At 41.1% G+C, this 26,010-nt stretch overlaps 1 pseudogene; it reads right to left on the reverse strand.

Moving 5' to 3' along the window:
• LOC107572178 (protein NLRC3-like) overlaps positions 1-24,607 on the reverse strand; it is a 25,823-nt pseudogene extending 1,216 nt beyond the window's left edge.
• Between the last annotated feature and the right edge of the window lie 1,403 nt (positions 24,608-26,010).

Consider the following 26,010-nt stretch of genomic DNA (forward strand, 5'->3'; position numbering starts at 1 on the left):
CGGCGCTCGCACTGTACCGTTGGTAGGCTGAGGGCGAGCAGAGGGGCTGTCAGACGACAACAGCCGAGGAGTCAGGAGCGGGAGGGTGGGTGGGTGGGCATTTTTGAGCCACCGTGCTTAAAGAGCTGCCCTTGGGAACAGAAGCCCTCTCTGGGCTAGACTCAGGAACATACGTCCTCTCTGGGTTGGACTTGGAAACAGGAGTGACAGAGGGATCCGACAAAGGAGAAAGGGAAGGTCGGTCGGCCACGGTGGGCTCGGGCTTGGGCTCCGCACAGCGGGGAGATGGTGGGCTGGGCTCTGGGTCCAGAGTGGAACTGGCGAGATCCTCCTTGGGACAGTCGGTGAACGGGGATCTGTTTGTCGTCAGTGTCTACTCTACAAAGGCGGTGAAATCCACTCGAGGGCCATCTTCAGATTTGGGAAATTCGCAAATCTGGGCACTATCTTCTCTAATACATTAGAAGCTGTTGCCCCCATCAAATTGAAAAAAGTTAGAGAAAAACTTCCTGCGCCATGGTACAACAGTAATACCCATTCTCTCAAGAGAAAAACTCGTAGTCTTGAGTGCAAATGGAGAAAAACTAACTTGGAAGTTTTTAGAATTGTGTGGAAAAACAGTATATCCAGCTATAGACAGGCTCTAAAAGCTGCCAGGGCCGAGCATATCCACAAACTCATAGAAAATAACCAAAACAATCCAAGGTTTTTATTTAGCACAGTGGCTAGATTAACAAATAACCAGATGCCACCCGATCTAAATATTCCCTCACAGTTTAATAGTGATGACTTTATGAATTTATTCACTGATAAAATAGATAACATCAGAATTACAATAGCAAATGTACAGCATATAATACTTTAGCTTCATTCATCGCACCAAAAGATAAACTGCAGTGCTTTACAGCTATAGGACAGGAAGAGCTAAATAAACTTATCACTGCATCTAAACCAACAACATGCCTGTTAGATCCTGTACCCACTAAATTACTGAAAGAGTTGTTACCTGTAGCAGAAGAACCACTTCTCAATATTATTAACTCGTCGTTATCTTTAGGTCACGTCCCAAAATTTGTCCAAGCATTCAAATAACTTGACAAGAGTCCAAAGTGAATATTGATTACTCATGCATCAGTGCTTAGTGCTAAAAACACTGGCAGTGTTTCCCAATCAGTATTAGCCCAAAAAAATAAAAATTCCAATTAAACACCAGACCAAATACAGCAACTGGGTTCTGCTGAGGCATTACAAGCACCCAGGAAGTCAAGAGCAGAACTGAAGTGACATGTTTAGTTTGATTAGAGTAATTATTTATCTGTGTTCTCAAATACCTCAGTATGTTCAGTTGACAGTTTGGACTCTTAAATCCAACAGAAAGCAGCTTGACTCCTGAATCCTGTAGGTCATTGCTGCTCAGGTCCAACTCTCTAAGCTGGGAGTTTGATGATTGTAAAGCCGAAGACAAACTTTCACAGCACTGACCAGTGAGATTACAGAAGACCAGTCTGAACAGAAAAATAGAGCAACATCAAAACAGATGAATTACATCACGATTGGTTTAAAGGGGTCATATGATGCGATTTCAAGTTTTCCTTTCTCTTCGGAGTGTTACAAGCTGATTGTGCATAGATAAGATCCCTGAAGTTGCAAAGACTAAAGTCTCAAAACCAAAGAGATATTCTTTATCAAAGTTAAGACTCTGCTACGCCCCCCTAAAACGGCTCTTTCTAACATGCCCCCACATATCTAGGTCACTATGTGGGAATATTTGCATAATGCGCCCAAATGTGCACGCAAAGAAAGAAGGCGTGGTTTCAGTAACCGCAGTTAGTGTTGAAGCAACCATGTCAGAGAGACGCTGTGTGTTTCTAGGCGAAAGCAAAAGCACTTTATTTGGCCTTCCGAAAGTAGATGCATTTAGGAATCTTTAAGATTACTTACAACAGAACAGCAATGCATTTTATGGACGACCGTTTCGTGAACCTAGGACAGGAGGTAATTCTGACTTTGCTATGACAATCTGACGCTTCTGAATCAGCTACTGTTTTGTTATTAGTTGAAGTATTTGCTATTGACTGTTCAAATGCGGAGTTTTGCACATTGTGTGTGTGTAAGAGAGAGACAGCGTCACATCACAGTAGAGTCAGCTGTCTTAACCGCGGCTTGTGTACTGCATCATTACGGTGTCTGTTCCCCTTTCAGGCTTGAACTGATGGTAAAACTAATGACATTATTTACTGTCTTTACATTTATTTTGAAAGTTGAAGCTCGCCATTATGGTAAGGGGCGTTACATTTCCGATGAGTGCTTGCGGTGTTCGGCCAATCACAATGCACTGGGTCAGCTGGCCAATCAGAGCAGACTGCGCTTGTCGGAAGGAGGGACTTTGTAGAAAACGAAGCGTTTGAGAGAGGCGTATATACAATAATGTACAGTATTTGAAAAATGTGTTTTTTGAACATTAAAGCATGTCAACATATTCTGTTACACCAAATACACAAAATAATGATCTTTAAAAAAGCATCATATGACCCCTTTAAGTTGCAACTGAGTTGCAGTGGTGGACAGCAATAAAGTATTTTCACTTCGTTACTGTACTTACGTTACTAAGTACATTTTTCCAAGTATCTGTACTCTACCAGATTTTTTATTTTGAGAAACTTTTGTCACTACATTTTAAATCATTGTTATATTTAACCCAAGTATTTGGTTTGTGTACTGGGTCCCCCACTGGTGATTTGTTTATTTGTAAATAGTCCTTCCATTACCTCCAGATGCATAATTTATGCTGATTTGCAGATCATTTGTGGATCACCCAATCAGGGGTGTGTTTCCCAAAAGCATCATTAGCTAACTATCGTGGTAAGTTCCATTGAACACTATTGGTAATGACGGAACTTGTGACCATAGTTGCTTTCGGGAAAAGCACCCCAGAGTGTCTCCTCTCACATTACTTTTCACCACTATTTCTTGATTAACATTCCTCAAACTCATGCATTACTGTAGGATCTGTGTTAGAACTCAATTATCTCCAGGGTAAAAAGGGACTCATTATTGGAGAGTTTAACTTAAGATAAATTTGTAATTTTTTTTTTAACGTAGTTTAATCTCATATTTCATAATGCTTTATTTTCAATGTTCCCTCTCTTTATACCACATTATTTTCAAGAATATTTAATATGAACAATTTGTAATATTTCTGCAAAAACACAATGTCATGCTGTATAATGTATATACATGCATATACATGCTGTATACTTCATTGCAATTTAGTCCCATCAATATAAAAAGTTCACCCAAAACAACATTGATGTATGCAAGCTAAATAGTTGACTAATTGTTAGTTGACAAGAAGAGGCTAAATCGACCAGATTTTAATTAGTCAGTTTGGTCACATAAAAAAAAAAACTCAACAGGAATAGATTGTTACCACAGCTGCTATACAGTGCCTATAGAAAATCACCATTCCCTTTTAAATATTTACTTTGTCATACAGCCTGAAATCAAACCCCATTCGAAATAACTTTTCCAGCTTTATTTACAATTTTGGTCTTACAACATCAAAACAAAAGAAAAAATACAACAGTTCCCTATCGATACTTCACTCATACTGCGTCTGCTAAGACACTATGGGGAAAAGCTCCTTTTTCTCCGATGACTGAAGCCTTTTCAATAACGCAGTGTAACTGCACGGTCGTTGGTTCGTGCAGTGAATTAAAAACGAACCAATTGCTTGGCAGCGGAGCTGCACAAGCCTATGGCTACAAAGCCCGCCAGAGCGGGCAGGGGAATCTGGCTATATAAGTGGGCATATCACCATAGGATCCTCAGATTTCTTCTCCTTCAGCGATGATGACGATCTTTGCTGATACTACGAGAGTTGATCCGCTGTGAGGCATTTCCACGGCAAAGCTTCAATCCATTGACCTTCGTTCCCTGATGCTAAAAACTGCTCTGCTACTAACGTTGCCATCAGTAAAGCGTATGGGTGATCTGCAGGCGCTCTCTGTGAGCCCCACCTGCCTTGAGTTCGAGCCCAATGACTCTAAGGTCATCCTGAAGCCAAGGCACCTAAAGTGCTCTCCACTCCATTCAGGGCACAGGTTATACAGTGGGGAAAAAAAGTATTTAGTCAGCCACCAATTGTGCAAGTTCTCCCACTTAAAAAGATGAGAGAGGCCTGTAATTTTCATCATAGGTATACCTCAACTATGAGAGACAAAATGAGAAAAAAAAATCCAGAAAATCACATTGTAGGATTTTTAAAGAATTTATTTGCAAATTATGGTGGAAAATAAGTATTTGGTCAATAACAAAATTTCATCTCAATACTTTGTTATATACCCTTTGTTGGCAATGACAGAGGTCAAACGTTTTCTGTAAGTCTTCACAAGGTTTTCCCACACTGTTGCTGGTATTTTGGCCCATTCCTCCATGCAGATCTCCTCTAGAGCAGTAATGTTTTGGGGCTGTCGCTGGGCAACACGGATTTTCAATTCCCTCCAAAGATTTTCTATGGGGTTGAGATCTGGAGACTGGCTAGGCCACTCCAGGACCTTGAAATGCTTCCTACGAAGCCACTCCTTCGTTGCCCGGGCGGTGTGTTTTGGATCATTGTCATGCTGAAAGACCCAGCCACGTTTCATCTTCAATGCCCTTGCTGATGGAAGGAGGTTTTCACTCAATCTCACGATACATGGCCCCATTCATTCTTTCGTTTACACGGATCAGTCGTTCTGGTCCCTTTGCAGAAAAACAGCCCCAAAGCATGATGTTTCCACCCCCATGCTTCACAGTAGGTATGGTGTTCTTTGGATGCAACTCAGCATTCTTTCTCCTCCAAACACGACAAGTTGAGTTTTTACCAAAAAGTTCTATTTTGGTTTCATCTGACCATATGACATTCTCCCAGTCCTCTTCTGGATCATCCAAATGCTCTCTAGCAAACTTCAGACGGGCCTGGACATGTACTGGCTTAAGCAGGGGGACACGTCTGGCACTGCAGGATTTGAGTCCCTGGCGGCGCAGTGTGTTACTGATGGTAGCCTTTGTTACTTTGGTCCCCGCTCTCTGCAGGTCATTCACTAGGTCCCCCCGTGTGGTTCTGGGATTTTTGCTCACAGTTCTTGTGATCATTTTGACCCCACGGGGTGAGATCTTGCGTGGAGCCCCAGATCGAGGGAGATTATCAGTGGTCTTGTATGTCTTCCATTTTCTAATAATTGCTCCCACAGTTGATTTCTTCACGCCAAGCTGCTTACCTATTGCAGATTTAGTCTTCCCAGCCTGGTGCAGGTCTACAATTTTGTTTCTGGTGTCCTTTGACAGCTTTTTGGTCTTGGCCATGGTGAAGTTTGGAGTGTGACTGTTTGAGGTTGTGGACAGGTGTCTTTTATACTGATAACAAGTTCAAACAGATGCCATTAATACAGGTAACCAGTGGAGGACAGAGGAGCCTCTTAAAGAAGAAGTTACAGGTCTGTGAGAGCCAGAAATCTTGCTTGTTTGTAGGTGACCAAATACTTATTTTACCGAGGAATTTACCAATTAATTCTTTAAAAATCCTACAATGTGATTTTCTGGATTTTTTTTCTCATTTTGTCTCTCATAGTTGAGGTATACCTATGATGAAAATTACAGGCCTCTCTCATCTTTTTAAGTGGGAGAACTTGCACAATTGGTGGCTGACTAAATACTTTTTTGCCCCACTGTAACTCTATCGGCGCTTCCTCCCTTGGAGGATGACCAGAAGTTGAAGTTACTCTGCCCCGTCAGGGAATTAAAGACTTATATTTAGCATTCTGCCCCATTTAGGCAGTCTGAACAACTTTTTATATGCTTCGGTGGCCGCACCGAAAGGCTTCTGAACACAAGATAGTTGACGCTATTGCACTAGCATACTTCTCCTTGGGCCTACACTGCCCCATGGGAGTAAGAGCCCACTCAACTAGAGGCATAGCCTCGTCTTGGGAGGGGTCTAGTGGTGTGTTCATTGCAGAGATCTGTGCGGTGGCCGGCTGGGCCTCGCCGTCCACATTTGCCAGGTTCTATAATCTGGACATTCCGGCCTTACAGGCTCGGGTCCTTTCTGCATAATGGGCTCATTCTTGCCAAACCAGTGCTTAGGCTTTGCCCTTCTTCTTGTATGCTCTTGGCCCTCACTGAGTGCAGAGGCTGTATGGAGTTTTCTTGGAACTATTCTTGAGGCCGGACCGACCTCTGCGTGCTTGACCCTATTGTCTCCTGCGGGTCTTCCCTGCTAATTACTTAGTCCCTCTGGGCCCCTTATGGTGCTTAAGGCAAGTTCAAGCATGAGTCGTTCCTCTAGCATAGCACGGCGGGATTGTACTGGTTCCCCATAGCGTTTTAGCAGACGCACTACGAGTGAAGTATCGATAGGGAACGTACTCGGTTACTAATGTAACCTCGGTTCCCTGAGATACGGGAACGAATACTACGTAACTAGCCGTGCTATCGTTCATTTTTATGGTTCGTTTTTAATTCACTGCACGAACCAACGGCCGTGCAGTTACACTGCGTTATTGAAAAGGCTTCAGTCATCTGAGAAATAATTTCCCCATAGCATCTTAGCAGACGCAGTACTCGTTCCAGAATCTCAGGGAACCGAGGTTACGTTAGTAACCAAATACGAATTAATAAAAAAAACAAAAAATAAAAACAATAACAGGGTTGGAAAAGTCATCATTCCCTTGATTTAGTACTTCGTAGAGCCACCTTTTGCTTTAATTACAGCCGTCAGTCTTTTTGGATATGTCTGTACTAGCTTTGCATACCTTGATTGGGGAATATTTGCCCATTCTTCCTTGCAGAATTGCTCAAGTTTCGATAGGATTTAAGTCACGGTTTTGACTTGGCCACTCAAGGACATTCACCTTCTAATCCTTAAGCCATTTCGTTGTTGTTTTGGCAGTATGTTTAGGGTCATTGTAGTGTTGGAAGGTGAATGATCTGCCCGTCTTCAGCTGTCTAGCAGAGGGACACAGGTATTCCTCAAGAATTTGGATGTACTTGGCAGCATCCATTTTCCCTTCAATCCTGAACAATCGCCCAGTCCCAGCTGAAGAGAAACACTTGCAATACTTCATAGTAGGTATGGTGTGTTTTCAGTGGTGTGCTGTGTTTGCTTTTCGCCAAACATAGCGCTTGGAGTTCAGTCCAAAAAGGTCAATCTTTGCCCTTCTTCTTGTATGCTCTTGGCCCTCACTGAGTGCAGAGGCTGTATGGAGTTTTCTTGGAACTATTCTTGAGGCCGGACCGACCTCTGCGTGCTTGACCCTATTGTCTCCTGCGGGTCTTCCCTGCTAATTACTTAGTCCCTCTGGGCCCCTTATGGTGCTTAAGGCAAGTTCAAGCATGAGTCGTTCCTCTAGCATAGCACGGCGGGATTGTACTGGTTCCCCATAGCGTTTTAGCAGACGCACTACGAGTGAAGTATCGATAGGGAACGTACTCGGTTACTAATGTAACCTCGGTTCCCTGAGATACGGGAACGAATACTACGTAACTAGCCGTGCTATCGTTCATTTTTATGGTTCGTTTTTAATTCACTGCACGAACCAACGGCCGTGCAGTTACACTGCGTTATTGAAAAGGCTTCAGTCATCTGAGAAATAATTTCCCCATAGCATCTTAGCAGACGCAGTACTCGTTCCAGAATCTCAGGGAACCGAGGTTACGTTAGTAACCAAATACGAATTAATAAAAAAAACAAAAAATAAAAACAATAACAGGGTTGGAAAAGTCATCATTCCCTTGATTTAGTACTTCGTAGAGCCACCTTTTGCTTTAATTACAGCCGTCAGTCTTTTTGGATATGTCTGTACTAGCTTTGCATACCTTGATTGGGGAATATTTGCCCATTCTTCCTTGCAGAATTGCTCAAGTTTCGATAGGATTTAAGTCACGGTTTTGACTTGGCCACTCAAGGACATTCACCTTCTAATCCTTAAGCCATTTCGTTGTTGTTTTGGCAGTATGTTTAGGGTCATTGTAGTGTTGGAAGGTGAATGATCTGCCCGTCTTCAGCTGTCTAGCAGAGGGACACAGGTATTCCTCAAGAATTTGGATGTACTTGGCAGCATCCATTTTCCCTTCAATCCTGAACAATCGCCCAGTCCCAGCTGAAGAGAAACACTTGCAATACTTCATAGTAGGTATGGTGTGTTTTCAGTGGTGTGCTGTGTTTGCTTTTCGCCAAACATAGCGCTTGGAGTTCAGTCCAAAAAGGTCAATTTTGGTCTCATCAGACCATAGCACCTTTTGCCAGAAGGTATCAGACTCTTCCAAATGTGTATTTGCATAGCGCAAATGAGACTGCGTGTGATACTTTTTTAGGAAAGGCATCTTTCATGCCACCCTGCCATACAGGCCAGATTTGTGTAAAGCTTGGGAGATAGTTGTCACATGCACCGAATGACCAGACAGCCATAAAGCCTTGTAAGTCCTTCAAAGCTGCCTTTGGCCTCGTGGTAGCTTCTCTTATCAATGTCCTCCTGGCTCTGTCATCCACATGTGCTGGTGGTGACATATGCTTTCCACTTCTTAATGATGCTCTGAACAGTACTCTGAGGGATAGCTAAAGCCTTTGAAAAATTTTTGTAGCCTTCTCCTAACTTGTGCCTTTCTACAACTTTATCCTAGAGGTCTTTTGAAAGCACTTTCCCAACCATGGTTAATTCTTTGCCATACCATGCACTACTAACAGTGGAATCTTCAAGAAACGTTTCAATCGTTTTATTCTCAAGTAATAAACACCACTACTATTGATGTCAGGTGGGGAAATTAGCCTGGTGTTTAATCTGGAAGTTGATTGCTTTCACCTGAGCAAGTTTATAATGGTATACTCTAAGGGGCTGATCACTTTATCAAACCAGGCGTTTCACTGATTAATTTTTAATAATCCTCCAGAAGTTTTTTTAATTATATTTTTACTTTAATTATGAGGGTTATAATGTGTACATGCAGCTCAAAAAAGTTAGACTCAATTTATTTGATTTATTATATTTTATTGTAATGTGACAAAAGGAAAAGGTTTTCACATGGTATGGTGATTTTCTACAGGCACTGTATATGTATTTAATCTTTTTTTTTTTAATATAGCGTATTGTAGGAACAACATTCCTCACATTATATAATCAGTGTTGATGGCAATGGACTTTGCTTGGTGTGTCACATACATAAATATGTCATTGTGAAAGTCAAACCTTAGGATGTTCAGTTGACAGTGTGAACTCTTCAGTCCAGCAGAAAGCAGATTCACCCCTGAATCCTGCAGGGCATTGTTACTCAGGTCCAACTCTTTAAGAGAGTTTGATGACTGAAGAGCTGAAGACAAACTTTCACAGTGCTGATGGGACAGATGACATCTAGCAAGTCTATAAAGGAGAATGACAGTGCAATGAGGAGATGGATGGTTAATATTATCTGTATTTTGTGCATGACAATTGTGGTAAGTTGAAAATGGGGATCACATAAGAAATGGATGTTAATTACCCTGTCTCTAAAAACTATTAAAAAGTATAGTTTAGAGCAGGGATCCTCAAATCTGCTCCACAAGATCCACTTTCCTGCAGATGCCTTGTCCAAATACCCACACTTGCGGTCTTGGCCACTTGACAGCGCATGCACATGACAGGAAGTAAGTGCGCAAGACTGTCCCAGGTCTTAAAAACACCAAAGCACAGTGCCCTGAACTCACACTAAATCCACACTATCTCGAATACTATTCAGGAGCGCTATTCGGGGCTTATTTTATCCCATCATGCATCATGTTTTGGAAATACAGGAAATACGTCAAAGTAGCCAAGTGGTGTCGGCACCGATAACCTTGTGGGTAGCGTGTCGACATACAGTGCCATTGCGCTTTGGGTGTCGTGAGTTTGAGTCCCAGCTCGCAGACCTTTCCCGATCCCCCCCCCCCCCTTTAGAAAATCACAGGTAGGTGAGTTTTATCAGGTTAGGAGCTAAACTCTGCAGCGCATTGGCCCTCCAGGGCAAGATCTGAGAAACCCTGGTTTAAATTTCTTGTGAAGCCATCACCCACCCATCAGATACCTTGCTCCTTTTTTATTCTCTGTGTGTGTTAGCATACTTGGCAATAAAGCTCATTCATATTCTGATTCTGACAGTGTACCCTCTTAAAGGGATAGCTTACTCAAAATGAAAATGATATAATTAATTACTCATCCTCATGTCGTTCCAAACCCATAAGACCTCCGTTCATCTTCGGAACACAAATTAAGATATTTTTAATGAAATCCGAGAGCTCTCTGACCCTCCATAGACAGCAAGGGTACAACCACAATCAAGGTGGTAAGGACATTGTTAAAATGGTCCATGTGACATTAGTGGTTCAGCCGTAATATTTTTTAAGCTACGAGAATACCTTTTGTATGCAAAGAAAATTTAAATAACATAATAACTCCGTGTCACCCTAGGGTGCAATTTAGGAGAGTACCATATGACCAATATGACTCTAATTTCATATTTGTGATCTTGAACCACAAAACCAGTCATAAGGGTAAATTTTTTTAAATTGAGCTTTATAAATCATGAAGCTAAATAGATTAGCTTTCCATTGATGTATGGTTTGTTAGGATAGGACAATATTTGGCCGAGATGCAACTATTTGAAAATCTGGAATCTGAGGGTGCAAAAAAATTAAAATATTGAGAAAATCGCCTTTAAAGTTGTCCAAATTAAGTCATCAGCAATGCATATTACTAGGGATGCACCGATACCACTTTTTCCAGTACTCGCCCGATACGATACCTTTATTTTTGGTACTTGCTGATACAGAGTACCAATATTTTTATTGCATTTGTAAATTTTTTAAATATTGGGTACAGAAACCAAAATAGTATGTATAATGTTAGTTGGTTAACTTAATTGATCAAATAGATACAGTAAAAAAAAAATTATTCAGACACCTTCAACATTTCTCACATTATCACAGTTTATTTGCTATAGTTTAGAACATGGTAGAACATCCCTAGACTCGGTCTGAATAATTTTTGGTCCCAAAGTTGTATCAGTTTTACTGGTAGTCCACTGTATGAAGAATGTTTGGGTATCATTTGTCAGTTTACTTTATTTTGCTGTCCTCTCTTACAAATAGTGTCCTGCACCCACTAGTAAAAAAAAAGATAAAAAATTATATCTGGTCTCTGAATAATTTTTGGTTTGACTGTATATCCTTCGGTTATTTTCACACTTAATTATGCCCATTAAAATGTATTTGACAAGTTTTTGTTACTTTCACTTTTTTTGCTCTATGATACATCATCTTTAATTTAATAGCATTAGAGCTGCTCCATTGCAGCGGCTTAGTACTGTAATTATGCGCTTCTTTTGGACTGAAGCAATGCAATGCCCGCTGACTGCAATGATAGAGCTTGAAAGATCAAAGACAATTTTTTATATAACTCTGACTGGATTCGTCTGAAAGAAAAAAGCCATATACACCTAGGATGCCTCGGGGTTGAGTAAAACACAGCCTAATTTTCATTTTTGGGTGAACTAACCCTTTAAGATGTAAGGTTATTGTACATCAAGCCTGTTATTTATAGGCTATGTTTTAATCCATTACCATGTTCAAAACTGTTTTTCTGTAATGAAATTCTATAATAGGAGTCCGATCTACCATGACACACAAGGAAATATGTGACAGGGATATTACAAAACCATACAAATAAAGTATTTATTTATTACATAAGTCAGGGGTATTCAATTAAAGTTCCAAGGCCTCTATATTTTCTTCAAAGCAGAGGTCCAAAAAAAAATTTTTTTCTTTTACATTTAGATACATGCGAGGCCATGTTACAGAAAAAGTACTGTTTCTGTTCAGGGTTTTCCTCCTGAAATCTATACTATTTTAATATTTTAGCCTACTTAAAAGCATTATCTAAAAACAATGTTGCTACAATAATCAAAACATTCTCATCTTGAGCAGAAAAGAAAGATAACTATCCATTTCAAAGTTTAAGTTCTATCCTAGCCATCTAGCAACAATTTTGTCAATTATAATTACATGATTCTTTAGAAATGTTCTTAGCCTACAGATTAATAATGCTAAATGTAGATCAGAAACGTCTTGTCACATCTGGTTTGTACAGTCAAGAGTCATAGGTTATAGATAGATAAATAGATAGTATGAAAAATAACTATATTTGAAGCACTGTTGTTTCTGTTGTTGTTAAAATAACCGCGTCATCTGCAGCTCTTGAACTTGGCGCCGGCACGCGTCCGGAGAGAGAGAAAGCTGAAAGGGCTCGAATAAAGCACATTTGGCTTTTGATAAAAATACTAAAGGATATAGTGCTGAAAGATATTTACCATAAACAAACCTAAACGCTACTCACTTAAAATGGTGCTGCTGTTACGGCTCGCGGTCCGGATGGATGCCGGGGTGCGGATGCAGATGCGGTCCGCCTTCTGAATATCAGTTATATACTGTAAGTATTTAAGGATAAAAGACTTGAGTTGCTTTTAAAATTTTCACGAGTTTTTTCCTCGAGTCGAGTCAAGTCTGGAGTCATTTCAGGTCGACTCTGAGTCAAGTCTTAAGTCTATAAAAATGCGACTCGAGTGTGACTTGAGTCCGAGTCACTAACTCGAGTGTCCATCTCTGTTTTGACCCATACAATGTATTGTTGGCTATTGCTACAAATATATCTGTGCTACTTATGACAGCTTTTGTGCTCCAGGGTCACATTTATTGATTTTCAATAATTCAAGCACGTTTTTTTTAAAAATACGGCTGCTTTCAAGGGTTTTCCAGGGCTTAAATAAAAAAAAAGTCAAATTCAAGTACTTGTCACGGTTCAGGTGTGTGGAGGCAGGCAGGATGACGAGGACGACAAGGATACAAAATAAGGATCTTTAATGTAGCGACAACAAGGCAGAGACACACACACACTCAGGGGAACATTCATAATAACCGACAAACTAGAACACAAGAGACAGGAACAGATATAGGGCAGTTAACGAGGGACAGACAGGTGAGCACAATGAGGTGATTAACTAATAATTAGACGGGCTAAACCAACACAAGGGGAAGAAACCACACCAAACAGTCCACAGGGGTGTTACATTACTCCCCCCTCGCGGAAGGTGCGTCCTCGCACCGTAGAAACAGAGGGAGGGGCAGAGGGGGACAAGGCAGTGGATGTGAGATGGTGACAGAGGAAGGCAAAGGGCTGACAGGCAGAGCAGACAGGTGGAGGTTTTGGCGGAGGACGGACGTCCAGGAGGACGACGACTAACAGAGTCCAGGGAGGGGGGCCGACCAACGGGGGCGGAGCAGGTGGAGGAGGAGCCCGAGGCGGAGACGGAGAGCCAACGAGCCAGAGGGATGGCGAGGATCCGGGGGGCCAGGGTGGAGCCGAGGGCTCTGGCGACCAAGGCGGAAGACCTGAGATCCACGGCGGAGCCGGAGCGACTGAGGACCAAGGTGGAGCTGACGGGAGGAAGGAGCCCAACGGAGCCGGTAGGACAGAGCGACGAGGCGCAGCCAGAGGAGAGGAGTCCAGAGGCGATAGCGGGTCGATGCCCGACCAAGGCGGAGCCGGAGGGACGAGGGAGCACGGTGGAGCTGATGGATCGATGGGTGACGGTGGAGGCGAGGGAGCTAGGAGCCGAGGCAGAGTCCGGGCCTCGGAGGCTGGAGGCGCTTAACGAGGAATCAGGAGCCCTTCCCGGGCGACAATTGGGGACCAGGAGCCCTTCCTGGGCTCAACGGAACATCAGGAGCCCTTCCTGGGCTGGACTGGGGATCAGGAGCCCTTCCTGGGCTCAACGAAATATCAGGAGCCCTTCCTGGGCTGGACTGGGGATCAGGCGGTCTCTCCTCCTCATTTTGGCCCTGAATACCCTCCATAGTCCGCTCACCCTCAGCCATGATGCAGGGCGCGGAGCTCCTCTCCGCGCTCACACCGTCCACGGCTTGCTCCCTCGTGGTGGGCACTGTCACCGGCTCTCGCACCTGGTCTGACGACTGGCAAAACAAACGAGGGGAAAGACGCTGCTATACTTTAGGGTCGGTTATTCTGTCACGGACCAGGTGTGTGGAGGCAGGCAGGATGACGAGGACGACAAGGATACAAAATAAGGATCTTTAATGTAGCGACAACAAGGCAGGCAGGCAGGCAGGCGCGCGCACGCCCGCCCGCACGCGCACACACGCGCGCGCGCACACACACACACACACACAGGGTAACATTCATAATAACCGACAAACTAGAACACAAGAGACAGGAACAGATATAGGGCAGTTAACGAGGGACAGACAGGTGAGCACAATGAGGTGATTAACTAATAATTAGACGGGCTAAACCAACACAAGGGGAAGAAACCACACCAAACAGTCCACAGGGGTGTTACAGTACTTCAAGCACTTTAAACACCTTGTACGAACCCTGTTCACAAGACTTTTGAGTACTGGTTCTTGTAGATTAGAGTTTTTTTGCCACAAAATGATGTCAGTATCAACCTACCCATTTACAGTGTGCAATGATGTAGATATGGCATAATGACGTATGAGCCGTAAATAAGCCATTATTTTTGTAGAATTAAGTGTCATAAATGACTGTCATTTTAAAATTCTCCTTCCACTCATTGTAGGGTGACCAGACATCCCGTTTTTCCCATGACAGTCCCGTATTTCAGCTCTATTTTTAGTGTCCCGACTTAAGAAAAAATCATGTTTTGTCCCGTATTTCAATTTTTTTTTATGACTGGGTGATCAGGGCAAGTAGCAGCACTGTTCTGTCACGCAAGAACAGCCTAATCAAAGGCAGCCAAGCTCGTAGTAGAACAAAATTACCATCCAATCACAATTCATTATCGATTAACTTGCAGTTAGAGAAGGCGGGACAGGCGGAATCATGCTGAATGACACACAACAGAAGCGCGCGCCCGTTATCCCAGTTCTCTCAGACGGCACGCGATCAGTTCTCCTTGTGCCTGAATTGTCAAATACACACAGTTGTCAAAATGTCCATCGTGTGGAGTATCTCACATAAATACAGTCAGTTATGGCTTAAGTGAACGTAAACAGGTGGGTGAAAATCAGATATGTGTCAGAGGTCGCATTAACCGAAAATTTTCCGTCATTGACGGAATTTTTTTATCAGTGACTGAAGTCTGTCCATCACTTTGACAGATTACACTAAGGCCCAATCCCAATTCTGTTTTATACCCCTTCCCCTCTGCCTACCCCTTCCCCTTGTCCCTTGAAACAGAGTGTCAAGGGGTAGGGGTGAAAATATTCCCCTAAGAATTGGGACACCACTACTATGCCGTCACACGTCATCATACGTCATCTAGCTCCTGCAATTCACACACCTATACTGGTGTGCTGGTGTGCATTCGAATCTTTAATTACCGTTCTATATTAATGCGCTGCTTACTGACACACACACACACATATATCAGAGATTGCGCAGCTCACACATCTAGGATATTTGAGTAACATGACTGTAAATACGAACTCACGATTGAAAGTAACATAAAACAAATGATTACTTTTCGTTAAAATCTTTATTAATGCCAAAAAATGCTTACATTTATGTGTCTTTTTGTTCGCTCGGGCAGCCATGTTGCCGCTGAAGCCGGTTTACGCTGAGATAATTCATACCCCTTCGTTTGAAGTGTGGTCCCGAAAAATCTGTCTGGCTTTTCCCCTACCCCTCCCCCTCCGACCAAAAGAGAATCGCGACACCCCTACCCTTTCACGTGAACGTGCAAAACGGAGGGGTAGGGGAAAGGGGAAGAGCTAAGGGGTAGAATTGGGATTGGGCCTAAGGGTGATCTATTGTAATGTGAAACTGTAATTCCCACCCCTGTCCAGTTGGTGGCGAGTGCACTCCAGTGTGGCAGCAGAGCGCGGGATCATCAGCTCCTGAACAAAAATAAAACTGTCACAAGTCTTTTACTATGCGTTTGATTCTGCACAGGCAAGTACCCACTAGTAGTAAAGTGAAAGAGTTGATCAGTTCACGTGTGCTGCCGCTTCGCTTGATCTGAGGTGTCTACAGCGATCTATCACACCACATTAAAGAGTGCCAAAATGGTATTTATTGCTTGAATTTTCTAATAAAATGGACAGAATTTGAAATCTGAGACTGTATCATATCAAATGGATGGGAGGCGCACTATATGTACTGTTCATTCATCAACTGAAAACAGCATCGATTGGGATTTAAGAATCGATATTGGTTCATAAAAATGAGAATCTATTAAATCGAGAAATCGTTTTTTTTGTTTTACCCAGCCCTAGCATATTTAGTTGTTTTTAGTGGCCTCTGCTGTCACTGCGGTGTTGAACATGAAAAGTAACGCACAGTCTGTTAATCCGTTCCCTTCATAAATAAATAAATGCATAAGCCTATATGTTCGTCCTGTAGGTTCATTATTAAAAATGAAAATGAGAACAAAATAAATGCATAAGCCTATATGCTCGTCCTGTAGGTTCATTATTAAAAATGAAATTGAGAACAAAAATACAAGCAATTAAATCTGTTATTATAATTTAAATATGAACATTAAAATGATGGGTAATAATGTGTCCCTGTCCCAGAAATCAATGATTTCATTTCGATTGAAATAAAAATTGTCCATGTAAACGTCATCAACACTGAAAGTGTCATCAACAATGTTGAGAGAAATTTAGCGTACCTCACTTTTAATGAATATGAATCTGTTCAACTTCAAGACGAGATGGCAAACTTTGAGTTTCATTTGCAGTAGTTTGAGCATGCTTTCTGAAGACAGATTCTCATCTCCAGTAAGCCTTATCTGGAAGGTACGAGAATGCTTTTTTGTGCTCAAAGAAAACAAAAATAATGACTTTATTCAACCACTTTTCTCCTCCTCATCCCATCTGCTGCAGCTTCGCCATTGTGGAGAGTCTCATGACGCATGTGCGTGCTTTCCTTTGCATGTAAACAATGCTTACTTTGTGGAGAGGACGCATCTGCATGCTGTCCTCTGCTAGTTCAATGGCGGCATGCAATTCGAGGAGGAGAAGAATTGTTGAAAAAAATAGTTATTTTTGCCATATTAGTCATATTAATACATAGGCACACAATTTTGGGCCTTCTTTTAAAACCAGGAAAATTGCAATTAGATTTTTCCCCCAAAAATGTGTAGCCCTATGAACACCTGCAGTTAACAAGCAGATTCACGAAAGGAAAGAGCTACGGGTATGTGTGTTGGAACCAAACTCTGCAGAACTGTGGCCCTTCAGGAGCTGAGTTTGGCACCCTCCTTTAAGTCCTGTGATTTTAAATTTCTTTGGGATGGAGATGGAGTGTTTGAAGCAAGAGGGATCTTCACACTTCTCCAGTGATCTGTTAAAGGTCAGCAGAAAGTTTTAATCAGGCAGGTGAAATGCTATCAGTGCCAGCATCTTGGACCATAGGCAGGGAAACACCCTGGACAGGTGGTCAGTCCAACAAAAGGCTAATGGTGCATTCAAGTCATGTCGGATAGATCGTATTTACGAGTTGAATGCACATGAACGGCACCACAAAGTCGTTATTATGAGTGGGAAACTTTAAATTTTCTTTAAGCCCTGAGTTTCCGAGTTGGGGGCGTGTCAATGAGAAACATGGCAGAATCGATGGATGCAACGTCTGTAGTTGATGGTAAATTTTTGTTTAAATTGATAGTTTAGTTGTCCTAAAAACTTAAATTGGTCATGTTCTTGTTACGCAGCTGAAATCCAAGTAAAAATGCAGACCCTGTTGTATTTTCTTGTAATTTATTAAAAGAAGGTACACCGCCATCTTGTGCCAAATAAACTGACTTGAACGCACCTGACGTCGTAATTACGACTTGTCAACTCGTAAGTACGAACGTCCCAGGAGGACTTGAACGCAGCATAACACACAGATATATATGTATTTACACTCATATGAGGAAAGCTCACGGCAACATGCCATTGAGAAAATGCAAGCTCCACACAGAAATGCCTCCAAAACTTGAATCTGGGACCTTCTGGCTATGAGGCAACAGTGCTACCCACTGAGACATCATGCCACGCCAATATGGCAAATCACTGGGTTTCATGTATAAAAGTAGCTCATGTGGAAGTCAAACCTCAGTATGTTCAGGTGACAGTGCGAACTCTTCAGTCCAGTAGAAAGCAGCTTCACTGATGAGTCCTGCAGGTTATTGTTACTCAGGTCCAGCTGTTCCAGGCAAGAGTTTGATGATCGTAGAGCTAAAGACAATGTGTCACACTGCTGAACAGAAAGATGCAATCTAGCAAGTCTATAATACAAAAAGACAATGAGGAGAAGATGAATGTTTAAAGACATGTTTCCTGTATTCAGTGCATAAAAGAACTTAAAACTCTGAAAAGAACTTGAGTTTAGCTGAAATTGAATTATAAAGTCAGGATGTGAAATTAGCACTTGCCAACTTGGTTTTAAACACCTTATCACACAGCTGTGCTTCTATGGTCTACTGTCCAGCATGCTTTCAACTGCTTTTCTGTATATAACTAAATTAAGAACAGGGTTAAGATTTGCTTGATGCATTAGTTTGAGCTAGAAACTAATATGGGTAACACTTTAGTTTAGGAACCAATTCCCACTATTAATTAGCATGCATATTATTGATTTATTGGTTGTTTATTAGTACTTGTAAAGCACATATTAATGCCTTATTCTGCATGACCATATTCTACAACCCTAATCCACCCTATACCTAAACTTAAAAATTACCTTACTGGCTATGAATACTCTACAAATGAATACTCACAGAGCTTTTCTGCAGTTCATCACAGCTGGTATCAGTCTCCATCTACCCTCCTCTGTTGTTTTGTATTCCATAGGGTCAAACTCATCCAGCACCTCCTCTGACATCTGAAGCACATAGGCTATCACTGAGCAGTGAGCAACAGAGAGATACATATCGGAGTGTTTGTCTGATTTCACAAACTCCTGAATCTCTTGATACAGAGTCTGATCATTCATTTCCAGCAAACAGAGGAACAGATTGATGGATCTGTTGGCTGAAAGATTGTCATTTCTCTTGATTTCCTCTTGAATGTACCGCATGAATCCTTTGATGTTCTTTGAGTTGTTCTCTGCTTGCGGCAGTAGATCCTTTAAGAGTTCCTGATTGGAGTCTAGTGAGATGCCAAGCAAGAACCGCAGAAAAAGATCCAGGTGCCCATTTTCAATCTGATGAGTTTTATCAACTGCTGATTTTAGTAGCTGAAACAAAGAGATTTTCTTAAATCTGTACCTGTTTCTCTTAGGTCTGTCCCTCTCATGTTTATCATCCAGAAACAACTGCAATGGTTCCATGTTCTTCATCACATGGGAGTAAGATACATACAAAGCGGCTAGAAACTCCTGAAAGCTCAGATGGATGAAGCTGTAGACTTTCCTCTGATGAATCACAGATTCCTCCTTAAAGATCTCAGTGCAAATCTCAGAATACACCGAGGCGTCAGTGACGTCTAGGCCGCTCTCAATCAGGTCCTCCTCATAGAACATCACATTGCCCTTCATCAGCTGTTTGAAAGCCAGTTCAGCAAGTTTAACGATCACTTTTCTGTTGGACTGCAAGACTTTCTCTGGATCTCTCTCTTTGTATTTTTGATTTCCCATGTTTATCTGAGTGAGCAAGAAGTGGATGTACATTTCAGTCAGAGTTTGAGGGACTACTGCACTCAGATCTTCTTTTAAGAGCTGCTGTAGCACAGTGGATGAGATCCAGCAGAAGACGGGTATGTGGCACATGATGTGGAGGCTTCTTGCTCTTCTGATGTGTGAGATGATTCTGCTGGCTTGATGGATGTACATTTCAGTCAGAGTTTGAGGGACTTCTGAACTGAGATCTTCTTTTAAGAGCTGCTGTAGCACAGTGGATGAGATCCAGCAGAAGACGGGTATGTGGCACATGATGTGGAGGATTTTTGCTTTTTTAATATGTGAAATGATTCTCCCGGCTTGTTGCTCGTCACTGATCCTCTTCCTGAAATATTCCTCCTTCTGAGGATCATTGAATCCCTGAATCTCTGTCACACGGTTGATGTATTTGGAGGGGATCTGACTGGCTGCTGCTGGTCTGGAGGTGATCCAGATGAGAGCAGAGGGAAGCAGATCTCCTTTCATGAGGTTTGACATCAACATGCCCACTGAGGAGGTCTCAGTAACATCTGAAATGTTCTCACTGTCTGAAAACGTCAGCGTAATTCTGCTTTCATCCAGACCATCAAAGATGAACACAACATTACACTCCTCATAGATCTTTGAGTTCAGGTCTTGAAGTTCAGGGTGAAAGTCAAGCAGAAGTCTGTGAAGACTGTACTGATGATCTCGAATCAAGTTCAGCTCTCGAAATGGAAGAACAAACATGAAATCTACATCCTGATTGGCTTTTCCCTCGGCCCAGTCCAGAAGGAACTTCTGCACAGAGACCGTTTTTCCAATTCCAGCCATGCCTTTGGTAAGAACTGCCTTTAAAGACCTACCTTGGACCAGGACGTGAGAAGGAAGGCAAAATAAAGATGTTATTGCAGTTGATTTGAGTGTCTTGTAATCTTAACGTTTTCTTCATGTGCAACACCTCATGTTCTTCATTCACTTCTTCACTCTCTCCATGTATGATATGGAGTTGTGTGTAGATTCTGTTCCTCTCAAATAAGCTCTCATATTTGTTCTTCATGCTGATTTTGTGTTGGTCTTTGGCTCTCCGTAGTCCATCATCTGCTTTTTGGACAGAATCCTGCTGCAGGACTCCAGTCTGATCATCTCTATCCACACAGCAGAAACAAGAACAACACAAATAATGAATGAGTATGAGCAGCAAGATCATCTAGTAGAGTCACGTGTGCCATTCTCACAACCAGTTGAGACACAATAAACAGAATATTGATAAATTATTTTATGCAGAAACTGGCCTAGATTAGCCAGAATGAGCTTAATTATTCAAATGACACTTAAAAATGCCTCTCGATGTTTGTTTCAAGCATTGTGTATTTATAAATTGATGTTCCACAATTTACCCTTGACATCAAGTCTGAAACACAATTTAGGAAGAAGATGCAAAAGGGACGGTTCATCCAAAAATGAAAATTCAGTCATTATTTACTCACCCTGATGTTTTGGTTTTCTAATAAGTTTTCTAATCCTTTAGTGGACATACAGGTGATGGCAATGATGGATGAAACTAATTCATATTCCGGTGAGAGCTAGTGGTTTCTACTATAAACGCTTTAAGTGATAAATCATTCTACAGCCAGTGAGCTCTATTTTGAAAGGTTCTAAACACCACATGCTAGTGACACCTGCTGGCTGCAAAATAGTGTAAATGCAACAACAGCTCAATATGCATAACGCCTTTTACAGAACAATTGCTAATGTTTGTAATCTAATAAAGGCAAACTACAAATCAGTAAATATGATTAAATATGAATTATATGTATAATTTAGGGTGTTTTGTTCATTTGCAGTGCTTGTTTTATGTGTGCAAAGGACGAATACTCAACCATAAAAGTGTACTAAAGTCATCACTGATACTGGTTGATTAGAAAGACGTGTTAAACTTTACATTCAGATCATCAAGCAAATGATCATTTGCTCTGGTGATGCATATAAATCTCAGTAAATGAATTTGATCAAACATTTGGAATCAAGTGTTAGGGATTGATTTTGGACACGGCTTACATCTAATTTGTGAATAAAAGAAATTAATCAGGTGTCTCTTTTGTGAATTCAGCATGTGAAACAATCTTGTTCAAAATAATGGATGAATTATAAATATGTAAATGTGACTGATGACAACAATGACGTTGTTAAAAATCTTTTAGGTTATTTTGTCTTTTTTGAACAGTCACTGGACAAATCTAAATTAGCATTGATGAAAAGGTGAAAGGATTAAAAAAACTTGAGTTACTGTCACTCTTTAAAGACACACAGCTGGATACTGGACACAATGCTGTCTGATACTAAGAAAACATCATAAACATCAGTGATAAAGAGAGATCATGTGATTTAAAGTTATAATTCTGTCTCTAGTCTCTAGTATCCAGTACTGGTTATTACCTGGGTTTAAAGGCCACAGTTCCATCCCTACCCTCCCTACAGTTAAGAGGGTTTTCCATGGATCTATCACTCTTCACAGACACACATCCGTCCTCCGCTGCTTCCTGGTTTTGGTAGTGATCAACATCCTCCTCCTCTCTTTTCTCATAGAGACTCATTCTCCTGTGATTTTCAACCCTACAATTGCAAACACTGAGAATGCAAAACATAAACAAACCAATAAATAAACAATTCTAATAAACAGCATCTGTAATGTCTAAACCAGGGCTGTCCAAACGTGGTCCTGGAGGGCCGGTGTCCTGCAGAGTTTAGCTCCAACTTGCCTCAACACACCTGACTGGAAGTTAGTCTATGGCTGTGTCCGAAATCGCCCCCTATACCCTCATTCACTATTCCCTACATTAGGTCACTAATTCAGTTCACTAGAAGGAGTGAATGAAAACGAGTAGTGAATTCGGGCACTGAGTGCACCGGAAGGAATGCCGCTTTTGCATAGTTTGTGCTTGCTGTTTATTAATCATTTGAAACTAATCTTACTACTGGAGCTGCTAGTTTGCTAAAGGATTTATCTTGAACTCTGTCTCGGAAATTATGTATAAACCCTAATCAAACAATTTAATAATCAATTTACAATGAATTTATACCCGTGTTGTACATTATGCTGTACGCCATGGATGAGTGCTTTGTAAAAATGAACAGATTGATTTTTCAGCTGCGGGCGCCATCTTCTGGCGAGATGTGGGAATTCATTCGGCGTGTGACTCTCACGGTGCATTATGGGCATTCTCTAGCCGTTGAGCGTGCACCAGTTGCCAGTGCATTGTGGGATTGAATGAGTGCACTCGAAAACGTCCACTATGGTTTCGGACACCACTAAAAATGGCTGTTCCCTCAAATAATGCCCTATTTAAGGGTATAGGGGGCGATTTCGGACACAGCCTATGCCTAGTAAGAGCTTGATTAGCTGGTTCAGGTGTTTTTAATTAGGGTTGGAGCTAAACTCTGCAAGACACCGGCCCTCCAGGACCAATTTTGGACAGCCCTGGTCTAAACCAATTAGCCTATATAACGTTTTTAATGGCTCGTTTCCACTAAGCGGTACAGTTCGGTACAGTACAGTACGGTACACAATTATTCCGTTTCCACTGTCAGAAGTTGTGAATGGTACCAAAATAGCGAACTGTACCGTACCACTTTTTTGGTACCCTTCCGTTGGGGTACCTAGCACAGGAAAAGGTACCAAAAGGGTTGAGCTAAGCTCACTGCAGAACGTTGATTGGTTGACTAGAATCGTCACTTTTGCGTGATACAAGGGGATAAAGCATTCTTTACTTGTCCCGCTTTGCTGTCCATGAGTATTGGGCTTATTTACATCAGAGTGCGCAAACACAAAAAAATATAACTCTGTATTTTATAATTGTATATTTTCATACAGACAGTAGCCATTTCTCAATATGCGTTCTTGTCTGTTCTTGTGGACTTGTGAAACGTCATTGCCCAAATACCCGCGTAATTTTCTAAATATTACTGTTATTGTGTCATGAAATGTAGTTTTAAGAGTTTTTCAGGTGAAAATGTAATTGTTTAAAACTCAAATCTGTGGTTTATTTATAAAGATGGCACCTATTTGAAAACTTCCTATGCCAATTTCGGAGCTCTAGGCTATCACCGTGCGGCTCAGTGCTCATGTATCCACATAGAGTAGCCTTAGCTCGGCTAGTCCTTCTGACATTTGCCGCTGGCTCTGATGTCTCTGTAGTCATTAAACACGAGATACAATTCGTTTTGGGTAGGCTATATTTAACAGGCATTCGTGGTCTCATGAATCTATTATTTATTCCTGGTCATATTGTTTTGGCTAAGCACAAAGTTTAACTTTATATATTTATTTTGAACTGACTTTGTAGTCAGGCTGAATTGTTTGCTTTTGTCTTTATTTCCTTTTATATAACCTACCAGCTGGAGTGTCCTGTGATTTCCATTAGAGGACACTCTTTCCAACTTTTTAGCTCCTTCATGATGAACTACATTTCCCAGAAACCATTGCCTGGAGTCATTATGGTTTGATCACTTCTGCCTGTCATTTGCTTGTTTCGTTTGTATCATGTAAGGTACTCATTCACTTCTATTGTTGTCAAATCTTGTTTGCGTTACCTCTGCATTATTAATCGCTTGTATTTCTTTTTACCTGTTTACTGGACTCTGACCACCATGTGTTTTTGACTGCTCCTGTGGATTTCTCTCAATAAACACTGCATTTGGATCCACCGTCTAAGCCTCCGAGTTCATAACAGAATGCTTTCACAGATCCAGCAGACGAACGAGAGCCAGACCAGTCGTGAACCCGCTCAACCAGTTCCTGTACCTTCAGCAGAATGAACTCTCGATCGAGGAGTACATCCGCAGGTTTACAGAGTTGTCTTATCAAGATCCTATAGACAATATAACTTTGAAAGACTTCTTTCGCTATAGGCTAAATAAGCCAATAAAGTCATGGCTTCCAGGAGGAGAGAGTATGTTTAGTTTGCTGACTTTATGGACGATGCACTGGTATCCAGTGGCTCTCCTTCTACAGTAGGAGAATTGGAAGATGTAAAAGAAACTGAGCAAAAGATTGTGAACACTGAAACAATTAGGAATAGAAAACATTACAAAACAAGAGGGTTACACTTTACTTGAAGGGGTGTGCATAAGACTGACATGACACCTTCATAATCATGACATGACACACGTCATGAATATGAAGGGGGTTTTATGCATGTTTATGACAACTGTCATTAAGTGTCATTCGCTCAGTTATGTAATTTTTAATGCAAAGATGACATTGTTTGAGATGTCTTTGTTATGGGCTATGGTTAGGGGTAAGGGTATGAAGGTGTCGTGTCAGTCTTATGCACACCCCTTCAAGTAAAGTGTTACCAACAAGAGTCCAAAACACAAGACAGGGGAACACAGGCAAGATATATAACAACCACGGCTACATTTGATTAAAATACAGTAAAGCAGTAACATTGTGAAATTATTCGTTTTATTTTAATATATTTAAAGGAGTAAATTATTCCTGTGATCAAAGTAGAATTTTCAGTGACATTACTTCAGTCTTCAGTGTCAGATGATCCTTCAGAAATCATTCCAATATGCTGATTTGCTGCTAAACTATATTAAAATGTATATAAAATATATCATCTTTTTTTTGAGGATTCTCTGATGAACACAAAGTAAAAAAAAAAAAAAGAGGTAAAGCATATATTTGATTTATTATATTACATATATTTGAAAAATTAATTTATTTAAAAACAAAAAAATCTCACGGACCCCAAACTTTTGAACAGTAGTGTAGGCCCAACACTACAGTGTCCTACAAAGGTTTGGGTCTATTTCACAAAGAATCCTAAAGGGGGAAAAAAGCACTGTTTACACGGTCAAAATGGTTAACACATAAATTTATCAGCAGTTTTTTAACATTGATAATGTTTAGAAATAATGATAAGGATCATGTGACACTGAAGACTGGAGTAATGATACTGAAAATTCAGCTTTGCACCACAGGAATACATTTTCAATATCTTCACACAGAAGTACCGTATTGGCCCGAATATAAGACGACCCTGATTATAAGACAACCCCCCTTTTTCCAGATGTACCTTTTGGAAAAAGGCTTTTTAAAAACCAAATCTTGTTTTTTCTCAGTAAAACATTCAATTATTTTCATACTACATATTTTTTCTATTTTAATTTTTGTTTTGAAAGTATGGTAAAAACTGGTAAAATGTACCAACAATCACATTTAAAAAATATACACTTTTTGATATACCATAAAAAAAAATAAAAAAAACAGTATCCCATCTGAATTAGGACATTTAGGCTATCCATCTAATAGTAGCCTACCAAAATCTTATTAACAGTAGAAGTTAAATCTTACTGTAGT

This window comes from Sinocyclocheilus grahami, unplaced genomic scaffold (assembly GCF_001515645.1).
Source record: "Sinocyclocheilus grahami isolate Dianchi unplaced genomic scaffold, SAMN03320097.WGS_v1.1 scaffold1712.1, whole genome shotgun sequence".
NCBI lineage: Eukaryota > Metazoa > Chordata > Actinopteri > Cypriniformes > Cyprinidae > Sinocyclocheilus > Sinocyclocheilus grahami.